General features: G+C 37.5%; 1 protein-coding gene across 10 annotated transcripts in view; it reads left to right on the forward strand.

Annotated features, from left to right (window-relative positions):
• Positions 1-731: 731 nt before the first annotated feature.
• Positions 732-18,027, forward strand: part of MBNL2 (muscleblind like splicing regulator 2) — a 188,326-nt gene continuing 171,030 nt past the window's right edge. For 9 of the 10 annotated variants that reach the window (XM_020963990.2, XM_020963993.2, XM_020963996.2 and 6 more), the window contains exon 1: positions 732-956. The gene's annotated coding sequence lies outside the window, so the exon portion shown is untranslated. Of the gene's footprint in view, positions 957-2,636; positions 2,793-18,027 lie in introns of those variants that run through there. The other variant, XM_020963991.2, reaches the window with a different exon arrangement.

Here is an 18,027-nt window from a genome sequence, read left to right on the forward strand (position 1 = left end):
GGGCACAGAATTTAATAAATAGCAGCTAAGTCAGCTAAGGTACACCTGATCCATTCGTGGGTTCTTGCCAAAATTATAAAGGGGTAATGTATAGATATCATTTTTATTGTTCAGTGTTCCCTAATTACAGTCCCTGGTGGTTTGAAAACTTAGATGAAAGATATACAGGCTCTAGCAATTAACCATAGCAACAGCAGATGTTGTACAGTAAAATTGATGTGTTCGTGAGCTAGCAACATGTTTGGGTTTTGAATATGCATTGCAGCTAATGAGCTCTAGTTTTATCATAAAAAAAAATTTGGAAAGATAAATGACAATCTCGTGAAGTACGTAGAGTTTCTTTTCTTTGTTTCTTTTTCTAAAAATCTGCCCTGTCATATAGGGCAATTACTTCAGTTTTATTATTTGTGGCCTTATTTCATCTCTGTTCTGCAAAATTTTGTATTTGTAAAAGCATCTATCCTGCAAATAAGAGATCATTAAAAAAAAAAGGTTGTCTTTAGTTCGGTATATCCCTGTTTTGCCAGTTATATGACACTTTATCTTCATGCTATGACTGCTTTCTTCTGAGAGGGAAATTCCTTTTTCATCAGTATGGATGCACTGTTTTCACATATTACAAGTGCTGTGTTGCCTTGTCAGTCATCCTATTACAACCAGTTTCAGACCAGTAGAGCTGACGAAATGGCTGTTGATTGGCTAGCATCGACTGGAAGGGACTTGTTGGAAGGAAGGGCTGCAGTCTTACAGCAACAGAGTTTAGACGGTGTCTTTGCTTCATCATCTGAGGGGAAAATTCCCAGGCAGAAGGCTTCTCGAGTACAATAAAAAGGGAATGAGAAGTATTTACCCGAACGTTTCTTCCTAACGATGCAGTGGGAAAGGTTTGGCCGTTTGATTTTACCAGATGGCCCTGTGCTGATTGCAAACGTGAGGAGCAGACGGAGCTAAATAAGGTAGGAAATTCATTGTCCCCCCACCTTTTTTTTTTGAATGTTTAAAGAGTTTGCTGCAGTGTGCTGCATACCATGTGTGTTGCTTAGGGAAGCCAGTGAAACTGAATTCCTCCGATGCAAATGTAGCGCTTGAAGCAGAGACTAGAGTTTTACGTAACATTTTCCTTTCAGGGAGAGAGGTAGCACAACTTGAATCAAAACCACTCGATTTGAGGATGAGAGAGAAAATCGTGATTTTATTTAAGGAAAAGATCGGTAGATCTTTCTAAAAGTACTGTGCTACTTAATTGGATTCTTCATAGCCTTCTCATAGCTTGCTCTGGAAAGGTTTCATACAGGGATAGTTAACCCCTAAATCAATAAAGTTTACAATGACTATGTTATTTGAAAAACTGACTCATAATTGGGGGGGGGGGAGAAAGGGAAAAAAAATCTCCCTTGTGAACAATTATGGATAGAATGCTTGACCAAATGAAAAGGACAGTCTGTTTAGAAACCAAGGACTGATACACCTCGGATACATTGTGCCTTTTAATGGAGTTTGAAAAGCACATTTTTAATAACATAGCCAGGCAGTTTCTGGCAAGTTTTTGATACTGTAGCTCAATGTTTACAATTCTTTTTCTGGCAAGGCTGAGTCTTTGTTTCCAGCTTAGAAGTAGAACCATTATATAAAAAAGTAAAGCTGGGTGAATAATGCTCACTGCAATTATCTGATCTTTATGCATTTTTAATGAGAACACACAGCCAGCAGAATAATTTAATGAGGGCAGGCTAGCTTTTAAAGCTGTGTTTTCACTATGCTGAACCATATCAACTTTCTTCCTGAGAACTAAGAGTGGGAAATGATGGAGAAGATTTATATTTAACACACTTGGCATCGGGAAATGAAGGGCTATATTTGTTGAGGAATTCTCGCTGCCCTTTCTGTTTTAAATTCTGCCAGGCAGAGGGGATCGTGCCTTTTTGTTAGGCCACGGAAGCATGTGTTTACAATAAATGTGTAACATTTTCAGAATAGTTAGCAAGCACTGAAGCGAGGAAAGAAAGCCTAGCTCTTCCCTTAGCGCCACAGAGAATGCTCTTCAAAACACCATTTACTGTCACATTAACAATAGTTATATTTAAAGATTGTTGTTTTTATAAGTGGGTAATATTTATTAATGTGAAACTACAACCATTAATCCATTTTACATGGCATTTTCTTATCTATAAATAAAAGTCATTTTTCTAAGGTCTCTCTACTGATTTTACAAGGAATAGCCCAATGACTTATTTAAAAACAAGTCTAATGCCACATAGATTCTTCTAGACCCACTGATTTTACTTTCAAGGAGAAGTGCAGGACACTAGCCCAGAACTTCTGACGTCATCTCCCAACTATTTCTGCTGTCTGTTCTTGTATTCAAGATTCTGGTGAGAGGCATTCTAACTCCAGATTGACAGGTCCTGAGTTATGTCTTCAAATGGTGAAATGTCTAAATTCTAAACTGACCTGAATTGTTAAGAGGGTTTCTATCTAATACCTGCCTGATAATCAGACAGTAAAGGCCTTCTGTCTGGTGCCCGGATTGGGAGGGGGGGAGGGAATGACGAGAGGTGCTGGCACACTGAAGCAGAGAGCTCTGGCCCATCCTCCCTTTTGGTGCATACAGACAGTTGCAACCATATCCAGTCTCCCCAGAACGAGGACTGAGAAAGCAGCTTCCACCAGAGTCCAGGCATAGTCACGATGGTGGCAACAGCTGCTGCTGTGCAGAGACTCCATACCACCACCATATATTGGTCCAGGAGGGCCAGAAGAACAGGAAGGTGATAGCAGTTAATGCGGCACAGGTGGGAAGCTGTTATTAGACATCCGTGTGCAAGTTTGTCTTTGATAATGAGTCTTTTAGGAAAGAATTTTGATTAGAACAGTTTGTGTCAGGAATTCCAGATCCTATTCCATATTCACACTAGCTGATTGTGCAACCTTGGGCAAGTCACTACCGCAGTGTTTCAATATTTAAAGTGATCAACACTGTGCTCTTTACCTTGTAATTTTTAGGAGTATGAGATCTTTTATATTCAAAGAAGTTGTTTCTCTCTTGGTAAAATTATGTCTTTACTGTACAAAGGCATAAAGCCCTAGTATTAATGAAACTGTCTAGGCCAAGACTTCCGGGAATTAAGATGTTTGGTAGTGTATATTTAACCCTTCACAGTCTTGTGTAGTTTTATTTTTCTAGAAATTTTCATACTTATCCTGCAAGATTAATTTTGTTAGGTAAACAGAACACAGTGAGAAAGCAACACAAGAGAGACGGTGTTAATTAAAAAAAATTCTAATTATGGATCTTGCTTTTAAGAAAAGGTTTAATATTATTTTGTTTGGTTCTTGTGGCAAGTTTGTGAATGTGGAGAACATAGGAGAGGGTAAATTACAAAGAAATGCTTATAATATACAGTAGTTGTCACTACTGATTGCTTGCTTCCATTTAATACTAGCTTCAGTTCAATGCTCTTATAGCAAAAATAAATTAGAAAGATTGGTATAAGAGCCAGGTCCAAGATTTCAGCAAACTACATGGGCATGCAAGACCAAGTGGCCAAGATTGTATGCAAGACATAAGGATTAGGTGTTCAGAAGGGAGCTGAAAAGTGTGTCCTATGTTAAGTTAAATTTGGGTCACTTACAATAGAGATGTTTTCTTCTTATCTTCCCGTACTATCCTCAAGGAGAGATAGTAAGAAATGCACCTTGAATTGCTTAGATTTAAAATAAAACCAAAAGTTATGCTGCATTGCCATCCTACAAACACTTTTAAAAAAAAACTGTGCCAAGTAAAGCTTTCTGATTAAGGAAGAGCCATTATAATCTCAAGTGACTATTTGTGTATTGAGTTGTTGGGTGATAATTACATAGTGGTGAAACCTCTTTGTCCCTTTAGGTATCTGAATTCATCAAAGCTAGGCAGGAGGATAACATTGCCTAACCAGGAGTGAGGCAATCTTGGTAAAACACAGGCAGGACGGGGTTGGAAAAGCTATAGGAATATCTGTGTGGATAGTCCCGAATGAAGAGTCAGAGTTGGGGGGTTTGGTGTGGGGGGGTGTCCATAAATAAAGAAGGTAAAGCTATAGCTTAAAACCTTGTTTTACAGTTCAGGAACAAATGAACACTGTAGTCATCTATAGGTCAGACCATTTGTGGACCCAAATCCTAGGTACGCCATCAGAGTCTGGCAGGCCAACAAGCCCTTTGAAGGAGAAGTAAAAGACTATCTAATCAACTTGAGCTGATGTAGTTCATAGAAACCTTGATATTTTTCCTACTCAAATGGGAGTCAGTCCTTTAATGAGGCCAACCTGAAGACTAATGAGTTAGAGCAGGTGGGTGTACCTGGCTGGGGCGATGAGTGAGGGTGCTATGAGCACAGACCTCAACAGGGCCTTGACCTTACTAGAAGTTTTGTAAATATTTGTTCAGTTGAACTTCTTGAGGCGTATTGGGTTGTACATTGCTAGATACGTGTTGACTTGTGACGCGTCAATGAGCAAGTAATTTGACATTTTATACTTGTTTCTCTTTCAGTATAATGAGATAAGAAGATTAATAACAGAGCTTATAAATTTGTTATAGTACTCTTTATTCCAAGCTTTTTGATCACCTCAGATTTAAAAAAAATCCTACTAGCTATATCTGTGCTAATAGTCATATTAAAGGAATTAAAAAATAACATTATGACTAGGTCTATGTAAGACAAATGAGTACAGGCTGTACTGTATGGTTTGACTTGAAATGTTTCAGTTTTCTAGAATGAAAAGTTAAGTCAAATGTTTAAAGATAGATAAGGCAGGAAACTTTGTTTGGTAAAGCTAAGCAATTTCTTTTTTTTAAGCAAGATTTAGTCTAGAAAATTCCCTTTGCTGTGGCAGATATAAATACCTTGAAATAAAGGTGGACGGAATCATTTTTTTGCCTTCATTTAGCCTCTGTCAAAGAGTTTGTTATCTAATGGATGAAGTCCATTATCTAAGTCCATTATCTAATGGATGAAGTCTAGGGCATGCCTGATGTATGGCTTACAAAATTGCAATTTAAGTGAAAATCTTTGTAGAATGTATACTTAACTTAGTAGTGTTAACCCTTTAGGCAATTAAATCCTATCCAGTTTGGGGTCAGATTTGGTGGTGGTACTTTCTGGAAGAACAAATATAAGGACTTCATCACCACAGTTGAATACAAAATCCAATGGAAATTCCAAGAGCGTAAAGCCACTGGGTCCATGTTGTATGTTTACATTGTGTACCAAAGCAGCTCTTTATTAGGGCTCATGCTGATGTCATTTTAAAATTTCTGAACTCCAACCAGTTAGAGAATAATCTCGGACTGAGTCCCATGCTCCTACAACATGGGGAGCCTCTAGCAAACCCTAATGTATTTATCTGATTGAACCCACAGTCTTCATCCTATCAAGAAAAAATGACTCCTGGCCCTCAGGGCATTGTGAACTTTTTCAAAAGCATATTTACCTTCCTAATTATATGTTTCTTTTTCTACTATTAAAGTTAATTTACATTTCCTGAGCATGTACCAGCTAGGTGATAGGAGAAAGCAACCTGGGAAAGTCCTAAAGGTGAGGGAGGAAGGTTCAGCTTTAAAAATTCATAACAGACACGTATAATTCTCCAAACTTGGATACCCAATTTTATAAACCATATAGCAGGTATGCTGTAGACATTTGACTTGATCATGTTCAATGTAAAAATGCTACATTAACTAAGAAACATAGATTAGAGTACATAAGAGGCCCTTAATAGACATGTCTTGTTCATCAAGTATATGTGTATATATACATACATGCATTATATGTACATGTATATACATACATGCATGTATGTATACATGTACATGCATGTATATGTATGTACATGTGTATATAATCTTTGGCGTGGAACTGCCCTTAAGAAGTTACAATCAACAGTAGTTGGGTGGCCATACAATTTACAGGCATGCACACACACAATTCAAGGATAGTTTTTGAAAATACATGTATACAAATTAACAAAGTTATATTATATATTATATATTAATTATATATAGTACATAAATGCTGAAAGCATATTGATTAAAAGACTGATCAGGTTGGGTGTTGACATGAGTTTAAGGAACCTGTGAAGGAGTTGAATTGGTAGAACTAATAATAATTCCAGATTTGAATAGAATGCAAGGGGCATGGAAATAGCCCTTCTGGCAGTTCTTTGGAACCACCTATATAGCAGGCATGGTATAGTAGACAGCAAAGTGACCTCGATCACCTGGTTTCAGCCTCTCCACTGACCCATATTGACTGTGTAACCCTTGTTAAGTCACACTTTAAATTGCAGAGAAAATGTTGCCCTTCATTGTTAGAGGGAGCTTCTTCATCTTGGAATACCCTATATCAGTGACATCAACTGTCCAGCCAGGGGTGGGAAACTTGTAGCCTTGAGGCCAAATCTTTTGAATTTGAATCCAAATATTTAGTCAAAGGACCACACTTGAGGACCTAGAGAGCCACGGGTTCCCCATCTTTGCCCCCAGACCCTATCATGGGAATGGATTTACTGCTTATCATGTTAAGGGGTTTTTTTAATTATTATTATTCCTATATATATATATTTCTTGTTTTTTTTAACTCTTGGAGAAAAGAAGAAATTTTTTGAAAGTGTCTTAAATTCTTTAAATGAGACATCCAAGGATAAAATATAGCAAAGAAAAAAAACCAGCAAGAATTGAAAATCTTTCCTGATCTTACCTTAGAAGCAAAGCACAAGCTATGCCTGCCCTTTGGGGTCAGTAAGTAGCCTGAGGATATAACTTCCAGCTTCCTCTTGCAGCTTCTCCCTAGCCAACACCTCCTTCAAGTATCCTATTGGACTGTACACATTGTCAGTACAGGCCTTGAAGCAAGGAAACAGGTCCGGTCCAGTAATGGCAAAGATTAGTATACACTTAGGAATTCTCTTAGGAAACAGCACAATCTGATTTTTTTAAGTCCTTTGTTGGAAGTGGTAATATAAGGATTTTAGTCTAAATTTTAATACTAACTTGCATTTTGACCCTGGGCCCTTATAGGATCATAGGATTGTAAACCTAGAGCTGGAAGTAACTGCAGAGACCGTTAGTCCAACTGTCTAATTTTATAGATGAGGAAACTGAGCCCTTGTTAAGTGACTTATTTAAGATCACACTGGTAAGAAATCTTAGAGGCAGAATTTGAATCCAGGTCCTCTGACTAGAGATAATGTGGTTTGTTTGTTTGCCTTTTTCCATCCTACCACATTAATCCCTAGATGAGATTAACACATTGCTCATAAAATTCTAAATTCATAGAATAGGAATGGTTGTGAAGAAGGCCATAGTAACATAAACACATTTCAGTAATTCAACTTGCCCAAGTATGTCTGCTTGTCAGTTTCTTTATTCCCGTATTTGGTTCTCCAATGGGTTTTGGATAAAATGTACAAAAAAAAATTATTGATAGATAAAGCTGATAGACTTTTATCTTTGAGATAATTGTGCAGCTACAATATATGTCTGAAGGAACTTAAATTTTTAATATGAATTCAGCACTTTGGTTGAAGGGATGGGGGGGAGTAATGAGGAGGAAGAGAGGGAGAGAGAGAAAGGAGAGAGGGAGGGACACAGGAAGAGAAAGAGAAGTGAAGAGAGAAAGAAGAGTGAAGGGGGAAAGAGAGAGGAATAAGGGTGGAGGGAGATATTGAAGGGAAAGTTTGAGGGTGGGAGGTTAATTGCTTTTATTCTAACAAGCTTAAAATTTGCATCAGGTAGACAGTTTAAATTATAGTACATCAATATCATGTGTAAATGCGTGAATGTGTATGAATATAGTATTTAGTGAAATAAAATAATTTGTAGTTAAAATTGTACTGTTGTTTGACATGGGAGTATCTTGTCTGGTCTTTTGAAATAATAATTGAGTTAAACCCATCCCTAGCAATTTATAGTTAGAAATTATTAGAGATTGGCTCCATTTCTTTGCTTAAAAAACCCTGGCAGCAATGATGCAATTAATCAAAAAGTATTTATGGAGTTCCCTATTTTATAAGGGATGGAGGGAGGCATAAAAAATGTTCATTGACCTCAAGGAGCTTTCGGTCTAGCTAAAGACAGCACTAATAAAGATGAAACAATCTGAAAAAAATAAACTTTAGACTGTCAGGTGCTAATGAGATGTGTACAAGGTGTTAAAGAAGTATCTAGATTAACAGAGGGAAGGAAGAAAGGATTCTAGGAAGGGAAAAATATCAGGAACATGAAGTGATCTAGGACTGGGAATGAATTTGGCATCTATGGATGACAGTGACTTGAACATTTACAGAAGAGGTTCTATGTTGGGGAGTAAAGGGAGAGCTGGTTGGATATGTAAATGAGAACATATTATGTAGGACCTTAAGGGGGGAAAAAACAGGCAGAAGAGTTTGAGATTAATGAGGCAGACAATGAAACAGCTATTCTAAGGAAGTTATCAGGTAGCATTATGTTAAATAAACTGGAGAAAGCAGAAACCAGAGAAAGTGAGACCAGATATGAAGCTCTTGAAGCAATACAGGCATGAGGCAATGAAGTCCTGGACTGGAGGTGGCAAAAGGAATGGAGAAGAAAGGGTGAATCTCAGAGATATTTTGAAACAGAATAAAAAGCAGTGAAAAGCTTTGTTGAATGACTGTATATGTCAAGATAAAGCAGAGTAAAGGACTGGAGAAAGCTCCAGAGTTTCTGATGGGAAGGATGGCAGTTTTATTGGCTTTAATGGGGTTGGGAAAGTGAGCCATTTTGAGAAGGGGATGAGGATGAGTTTAATTTTCCATATGGTAAGTTTGAGGACAACAAAGATCCAAAAGGAAGGCATCCTGTAGGGCATATGGAAGTTGGAAACTGAAGTACAGAGGAGAGGTTCGGGCTAGTTAGGAGCTATGATCTTATGATTCATCTGCAGAGGTCATAGTTACAAATATCGGAATGGTCAAGCTTACTGATTGAGTACAAAGAAGGGAGGAAGAAATGATCAAAGGCTAAGCCTTGGAAAAATACTCTTGGTTAGAGGCAAGATGAGGAGGAAGCACCAGAAAAAGAGAAAGAAAAAGGAATAGAGATATAGAAAGAACATCTGAAAAGTGCAGTGTCACAGAAACCGAAGAAGAAAAGAAAGAAAACCAAGACATTTATTACTTGTTTATTACATGTCAGGCACTGTGCAAAACATTAAGGGTAGAGAAAATTCCAAGAAGAAATATGGGATCCAGTTACATACCAATTTCTTTGGCTCTAGAGGAAACAATATAGTTTCCCTAAATTGTTTTTTTGTTTTGGTTTTTTTTTTTTGTTTTTACCTCATTGCCCATAGCTGTTGGTTTCTCTGGGATATATCATATGTAACAGCAATAATGAAATTAGAGGTTAAAGTTAGGTTAGTATCCTAATAAGTTATAGAATAATGGTTGAAAGGGAAATGCTTGTTTCATGCATAAGCATGAGAAAAGTGAGAAATTAATTTGGTCCTTAGACTGAAAATAAAACAGATTAAAAAAAATGTAGCACTTCACTAGTAACAGGAAGCTTAATCTCAGAAGAGTTTTTTTATATTAGTAAGCCCCTGTACATCCTTCATTTGCGTGTGTGTGTGCCTTGTAGGAAGAGGAAGTGTTTTATTTTCATGGATTAGCATATCAATTTCAGTATATAATGAGGTAAGGGTCATCTGTGTTTCTACATCCACAACATCTCTTACATTCCTCCTCTTCTATTTCATCAGGCAGTCACCATCCTAGTTCAGCCCCTCCTCAGCTTTCCAAAGGCTCCTAATTAGTCTCTCTGCTTCAGTTTAAATTTATGTTCCTGCTACCTCCCTCTCTCTTCTCCACATGTACTTAATAAATTCCAGTGGCTCCCTATTGTGTCTGGGAACTATGTTTGCTATTAAATTTGTTGTTGTTATTGTTATTGTTTTTGTTGTTCAGTTATTTAAGTTGTGTCTGATTCTTTATGACCCCAGTTGGGGTTTTCTTGGCAAAGATACTAGAGTGGTTTGCTGTTTCCTTCTCTAGCAATCATTTTACAGATGAGAAACTAAGGCAAACAGGGATAAATTACTTACCCAGAGTCACACAGCTAGTTAACTCTCTGAGGCTGGATTTGAACTCAGGCCTTCCTTATGTCAGGCCTAGATCTCTATCCACTGTGAGATTTAGCCTCCAACCTATGTTTCTAGTCTTATTATTCATTATTCCCCTCATATACTCTTTAGTCCAGCCAAACCAGTCTTCTTACTGTTCCTTACATACAACTCTCCATCTCCTACCCCTTTGACTTTGTACTGGCTGTCCCCTATGTTTCCCTTCTCACTTCCGCTCGTAGAATCCCCAAGTCCTCTTCAAAACTCAGCTTATGCACCACCTTTTATATGAAGCCTTCACTAACACTCTTCTCCCATTACTTTGTAATTATTTTAAAATATACTTTGTATGTGCCTATACACGAACAAATTGTCACCCCAGATAGAAGGTAAACCCCTCTAGAGTTGGAACTATTTCATACTGTCTTTGTCTCCCCAGCATCTAGAATAGTACCTGACACATAGTAAGTGCTGAATAAATGCTTGTGTAAATGTAAGACCTGTAGGGTCTAGGTTGTTTCCAGAGATGATTTAAATCTGTTTTTAAGCTATAGTTATAGTGGTCCAGGAGCTCTTAAATTAAACTTAGCAGGAAGAAAAGTGCTTCCCTGGGGTAGCAGAGGTGAGAAAAGAATGAAATTAAGGAAACCATCCTACCATTCACCAATGTCTCCTTATATTTGTGATAGATAGTCAGAACACCCTAGAAATTGAGGAATGCTGTTGCCTGGAGGGTTCCCTGGCATATATGTGGTGCCTGCTACTTCTGCAAATCAGAGATAGCTTTTAGCATCTCTTCTCAGGGGTCATACAGTACCAAGCTGCCTCAACTATGACAACTCTTCCCACTTTGCTTAGGCCTGAGGTGGAGCCGAGATCTAAATGAGTAGTCCTCCCCATCCCCAGCCTTTGCACCACAGGTAATCCCAGGTAAAAAAATAAAGGTGAGAAGCACACAGCTGCCAAAGCCTCCAGAAAGCTGCTGAAGTCCCTATTGCTTTCCCACTTCCAGGCTGCTGAGTGGCCTAAGACGGATGTCCTGTCTCTGCCTGAGTTTTCTTATTGTGTATGTAACCTGCCACCAGCTCATGTTTCTGTGGAGACAGACCCTCCCCACTATCACAAGGGATTCAGCCCCTGCTGTCTAACCTCAGCAGGCCAGGGAAGGAGGATGTGTTTGTTTACATGTCTGCAGTGTGGTTTTGTTTTCACTTGGAAGCGTATGTCTCTTAAATCAGGTTTAGATTAGCTTTCCCAAGTAGTGATCAGAACACAGGACTGAGAGTCTAATGGGCCTGCTTCCATTCCTCACTCCTCCCTAAGCTGGTTTAGTCACCTCTTACAAACTAGCCAAAATACCTTGTGGACCCTAGTTTACTCTTATGACATAAATAAGAACCTTTACTCCAAATTCCCTACCAGGAGAGCCAACAGCAAGGTGGAAACTAGTAGTAAACAAAACAGCCTGAAAATCCTAGGCCTGTTGTCTTTCTGTGTAAATTAATAAATTACTGAGGAGTTATCAGTCTTTGCTCCAGGCAGTAGTGTCCATGTACCCAGGAACTCACTCATAGGTTCTGATCTCTGATTCTCAAACACCCTGTGCCCTACAGCCGAAGGAAAATAAGGTGCCCTGAAACATTCTGTTCCTCGGCGTGTAACTACAAAAAACCCAACACAGAATGAAAATTATTTTCAAAGTTAAACTATGTATATTTTTGCAGCAAAAATTTTTTCTATGTATCCATGAAAATATAACAGTTTTGGGAACAATTTCTAGATAGGGCCTTGCAAGTACTAAAATGTGCTTTTTGTAGCTCAAAAAAGTGATAAAAAATTTACAAACAGTCTTGGGTCTTTTGAAGTCTGACCATGACCTCTAGTCCAATCAGTCCCCAAAAGCCATAGCAGAGACAAGGAATTGATAGGAATGTGCCAGCTTCACCTCAGGAGCTAACCCCACGGCAAGTCTATTCTAGGTCCAATCCACTTCAGAACTCAATAGAACTGACTTTCTACCCTTTTACAGAAAAGATGATCATAATGATGATGAAAGCATTTATGTAACCCTTTCAGGTTTGCAAGTTCTTTACAAATATCTCATTTAATCCTTATAACAACCTTGGGAGGTAGGTGCTATATTACAGATGAGGAAATTTAGGCAGACAGATGTTAAGTGACTTACCCAGAGTCACACAGCTCATAATGCCTGAAGCTAGATGTGAACTGAGGTCTTTCTGCTTCTGGGCCCAGCATTCTATCGATTGTGCCGTCTAGATGCCACCTACGGAAAAAGAATGTTATCCTAACTCAAGCCCTCTCAGGGACCAACCATCCAAAGAAATTGGAGGGGAAGGGGGTTTGATACCATGTTGTTGGTAAAGCAACCATATTTAATTCTGCAGAAAGAAGGACTAGAGTCTGCTTTGAAGCTTTCCTGCTTTGTATCAATATGAGCTCTTCAGTTTTGACTAAAAATTTCAAAATCGATATTTAACTTGAAATCCCACATCCTGTATCCATTCCCAATTTTTAAAATTACTGTTGTTGATTATAAAAATGCCGCTATTGTTTTTATTGTTGGAGGTTTTTGTGTGTGTGTTTTTTTAAATAATGGATTATAAGCCTGATCAGCACTCTTTTATAAAAGTTCCTTTTTAAAATATATATATTTTTAAACAACATTTCTACTTGACCACTAGAGAGCAGAAATTTCCTTCTTTGCTTTAGTTCATGGTGGAAAACTCAAACCACAATTAATAAGTGAATGGAAAATGACCAACAGAGAACATAATTTTTACAGATGAATATATAGTGGTTCATATCTATAGATTCTTATCTTTATAGTGATTTATAATTTATAATGTCTTTTGAGGTAGATAGCATAAATACCCATTTTACAGATTATGACCCTGAAAGTCAGAGGGGGTGAAATGACTTACCTCAGGGTCAATAAGTAGAGAAGCTGGGCCTCACACCTAGCTTTTCTGACTCCCAATTCATTACTCTTTCCACTATGACACATTGCTTTTGAGTAATGAATGGCTGGAGGGCATTAACTAAAAATGCTCTAGATGAAGGTTGGTAGCTCTTTAAATCTAATGGGTTTTTTAACTTATATTTGTTCTCTTTATCAGCCACATACTATATCTAGAGCTAATTGCCTTGCCCCTGTGGAATTTTATTTGAAGTTCTGGTCTCTGGCTTCTGTCTTAATAATTAGCATGGAAAGTAATGAGAAAACATGTCTTCATTAATGTATGTTTGGAGAGGTCAAAAATTCTGAATTGTTGTATTAAAGTTAATCAGTAAAGGTATATTTTAGGTCATTGGGACTCAGCCATTATCCCTCTTGTGGGTCCTTAGCAGTTAATGTAGGAGGGGCATCAGTTTACAACATAAAAAGTTCCCTGGCAAGATCCTGGAAATCCTGGCATTGGTTTTGTGAAGTGTTCTATCTTGTTTTCTGATTTTTTTTCATGGCCATATGTTTAGTACACAGCCAGATTCATAATGGACATTTTCTTATTAAAAATGATAATAATCACACCTGCATGCCCAGACATTAATGGGAATGATAGCTAGTTTCCAAAGGCCAAGACTGAGGAATCTGGTAGGAGGGTAGGGGAGAGTTTTCTCTTCACATCTTTGTCCCATAGGGCCTGTTGCTATAATATTCTCAGATTCTCATAGGAGAAACAGAAAGTATTTACTTGTTCATGTCCTCCCTTGGGCATTTTCTCCTCCCCTCACATTTTGAGAAGAAAAAATTAGCAATATTTTTCCACACAAAATTTTCCTTTAACTCATGCCTTTTTCTCCTACTTTGTGAAAGCACATGCTGCCAGTGGAGACTTCTCTAAGCACAACATAATTTATCCTTACCAGAATAAAGGGGTAAATTAAAAGAGCAGCTGGCTACTTGCCATTGGCTAGGCTAGTAGGAGGAAAGAGCTGTTTAACATTCATCCCCCAACCTCTATTCAAATAGCATTCACCCCTAATCCCCAACTATTCTTCCCTCTATCTCTTGGGCCTGGAATAGAGAACTGCTAGAACTCTAGTATATCTCTCTAAACCAGGGGGTAGGGGGAGAGAGCAGAAATGAGGAATGTGATCTATCTTTCTTTCCTTGGGCCAAAGGAGTTTAAGTCCCAAAAAGGAAACTTGAAAGGAAAGGAAATATTAAATATTAAAAAAACCCAACAACAGATTTTAATCACTTCCAAACCATCTCCCTTATTCTTCACAAATGCAAACAATACCTCATAGAAAAAGAAGCTGTAGGAACAGCTAAGTGGCCCAGTGGATAGAGCACTGGTTCTGGAATCAGGAGAACCTAAGTTCAAATCTGGTCTCAGACCAGGTACTTGACACTTACTAGCTGTGTGACCCTGGGCAAGTCACTTAACCTCACTAGCCTCAAAAAACAAAAAGAAAGAAAGAAAGAAAAATAAGCCTTTCACACAAAGGAATTATAAGAAGAGAAAGATTGAGATTTGATATTTCAGTACCTCAAAAGATGTGTTATTTTATGAGTGTAGTTATTCCTCCCACTAAAGCAGACTGCCATCTTTTCATGTCTTAATAGATGGTTTCATTAGTTTCTATGGTGAAAAGTACGTAACACTCAGTGGCCAATCCTCTGATGATGAGTCTCACCATACTTAACTAGGCTAGTCTCCATTCAACCAACATTAGCTATAACTGGGCCCATGTGTGAAGTCTCACATGGATTAGTGGAGAGAACACCAGATTGGGAGTTCTAGAGGAATTTTAATACTTAAAAGCTCTCTGCCCTGGGAAAGTCACTTAATCTTTCTGGGTCTGTGGGTTCTTCTAGTCTTGTAGGAGCTACCAGAATATGTGGTTCACTAGAATAGCATGTAAGAAGCAGAGTTACCACCATGCTATAATGAGCAACTGAGCAAAACTTTGTAGAGGAAAATAATAATAACACTACAATATAGTTATGCCAGAGGATGATGATGATAATAATAATAATAATAATAATAATAATAACAATAATGCTAGTACAGAAGGACAAATGCTGAAGCTAAAGCTTAAATACTTTGGCCACAGAATGAGAAGACAGGACTCATTGGAAAAGAACTGATGTGGCAAGGATTGAAGGCAAAAAGAGAAGGGAAGGCAGAAGATGAGATGGATAGGTAGTGTCATGGAAGCAATGAACATGAACTTAGATAGAATTGGGGAAATAATGGAAGATAGAAGGGCAATGGCCCATGGGTTCATGAAGAGTTGGACCGGCCTGAATGAATGAGCAACAGCAAAAATAATTCCACTAGTCCATAGTATATATTAGAAAATAATAATACAATATTAACTCTAACACATAATATATACTAGAAGATGATAATAATTATTATATCATAATACTGCTAGCACTTAGTATATAACAGTAATATTTATATATAAAAATAATGTTTATAATAATTATGACACTGGCCTGTGGTATATAGATAAATGTTTGTTGAAAGAATGGCTTATATTTATAGCACTTTATGATTGCAACATGATTGTGGTTGTTAGGGTGGCACCAGACCACTGTCATTTTCGAGGAGAAATTATGAACAAATGAATGAATGAATGAAAAAGTATTTATTGAGTGCATGTTTAGCAGTTTTTTAAAAAAACCTTAATTATTAAGGAAATATTAAGGAAAATATTTGTGGAAACTAGAATAGTTGTGCTGTTTTTTAAAAAATAAGCTTGAAGGTTATGTTAGATTAAAATATATTTTTATAACTTTGATATTTATATAATTGGTTTTGTGCTCCTAAATATTTTGTTTTATTCATTTAAAATCATCATTCTGAGAAGAGGTCCATAGGCTTCACTGGACTGCCAAAGGAGTCCATGACAAAAATTTTAAAAATAAAATAAATAAAAACATCTATCCTAAATAAACTTAGACACTTCTAATAAGCACCAATGATAAATAAAATGAGTATTTTCCTAAGAAGGCGTACCTGACAAAGGACCTTCATTTCAGTAATGCCAGAGAAGAAAACTAAACTTAGAGGGGTGGGTTGTTGCTTTCCACTGGCTCCTGGAATTCCAGCTTTATTAGAAACTCTTCTTCATTCACATTTCAGAAAGAGGATGATGGAATGAAGAAGGGAGGGAGAAAGGTGGGTATTTTTCTTGAGAATCCAAACTTTTAATGTTTTCTGGTTACATAATCACTGCAAAAACAGGCCCTTCTAGTAATCTTTGACCATACAAGACGTACAGCTCATCTTACGAAACTGATTGACCTAGTTCTTTGCCCTTGAGCACCACTTGAGTTCTAAGTTAAGAAACAAACATACCTATGGGACTAACATCCTGCATTTGTGACAAGGAGACATATATGTACCATGGGGAGGGTTTAGTAGTGTAATCATAGTCTCACCTAGTTCACTCTGTGTCTATCCATTCCCACACATCTTTGAGAATTCTGAAACCTGTGGCCCTGGAACACAGAACAACTAACTGGCCTAGAATAGAATTAAAGTCATGAATTTAACCTCATTAACTCAAAGCTATAACCAGTTGAGCTAATCAGTCATATAGATGTATGTATATGTGTGTGTTTATGTATGTATGTATGTATGTATGTATATATGTATGTATGGAGGCTTCCAGGAGGGAAACTTTTAACCACCTGCCTCTTATACATTGTTAATATCAATTTTATAAGCATATGCATAAGGTTTTACTAGGGGCCAAGAAGAAGGTGGATCAGATAACTTCTCAGTCTATTACTGCCCTCTAATTCTAAGAAAAGTAGCTGTACCATTCACTATTTTACCAGGATAAATCAGGCAAGGGTCTAAGATGTTTCCTAGAACCAACCTTTCCTTCCCACCTGGAGGAAGTGTCCTAGTTTAATGTGTGAGATGGTACCATATCGCTTGTGTATTATTTCCCCTACAGCCCATTGTTGCCAATGGCTCTTTCACATCTAAAATGTAGAGCTGAGCTAAAAACCAGGAGATCACAGACAAACAAGAAGAAGAAAGTATGGCAAAGTTCATTTCAGCAGCATGCAGGGACAACATATGGGTAAAGAATGAAAATAGAAGTAGTGAGAGATCTATTGGAGAATTTCCTGTAGGTAATTGGGATATAAAAGTTCCTTTCTCTACCTTCAACCAGAAGAGAGTTCCAAAGTCATGAACTAAAATAATTTTAATTCCAAAAATTTTTATTAGCTACTGTATATCTAGCACCATGGATAAGTGCAGAAGAGATGATCCCAATCTACAAAAACCTTACTATATCTTTGAAGGAATGAGACATACATACATCCCAAATTCATCCAACAAGTATTCATTAAGGGGCAGCAATGGCTCTGCAGTCAGGAATACTTGAGTTCAGATCTAGCCTCAGATACATAGCACTCACTAGCTGTGTGACTGTGGGCAAGTCGCTTAACCCCAATTACCCTCACAAAAAAAAAGTATTCATTAAATGCCTTCCATGTGCAAAGCACAGTACTAGACACTATGAAAGATGGAAAGCTCAATGGGAAAGAGTGCCTCCCCTCGAAAAGTCTGCAGAAAGAAAATAAGACATTTACACAGATAAATACAATAGAAATTTTAAAATGTTAAGTACATGAGGAATAAAAAGTATTACAGATCATATGCAAGATAAAACACTCCCAGGTTAGAGGACATAAAAGCAGGTCCATGAAGGAAATGGAATTTGACATAGTAGTACGTCAACACATACACAGCAGTACATCAAATGCAAGAAACCATATGCGTATAGAAGTTAAATCAGAAAAGCTTGGAATGTATTCTGGGGAAAAAAAGAATCTATTTTAGCTGTAGTATATGAAGGATAATAGCAGGAGATAAAGTTGGAAAGGTAGGTTAGGTTGGATTCACATTGAATAC

The sequence above is a fragment of the Phascolarctos cinereus genome, unplaced genomic scaffold (genome assembly GCF_003287225.1).
Source record: "Phascolarctos cinereus isolate Bilbo 61053 unplaced genomic scaffold, phaCin_HiC Scaffold_7;HRSCAF=346, whole genome shotgun sequence".
Lineage (NCBI taxonomy): Eukaryota > Metazoa > Chordata > Mammalia > Diprotodontia > Phascolarctidae > Phascolarctos > Phascolarctos cinereus.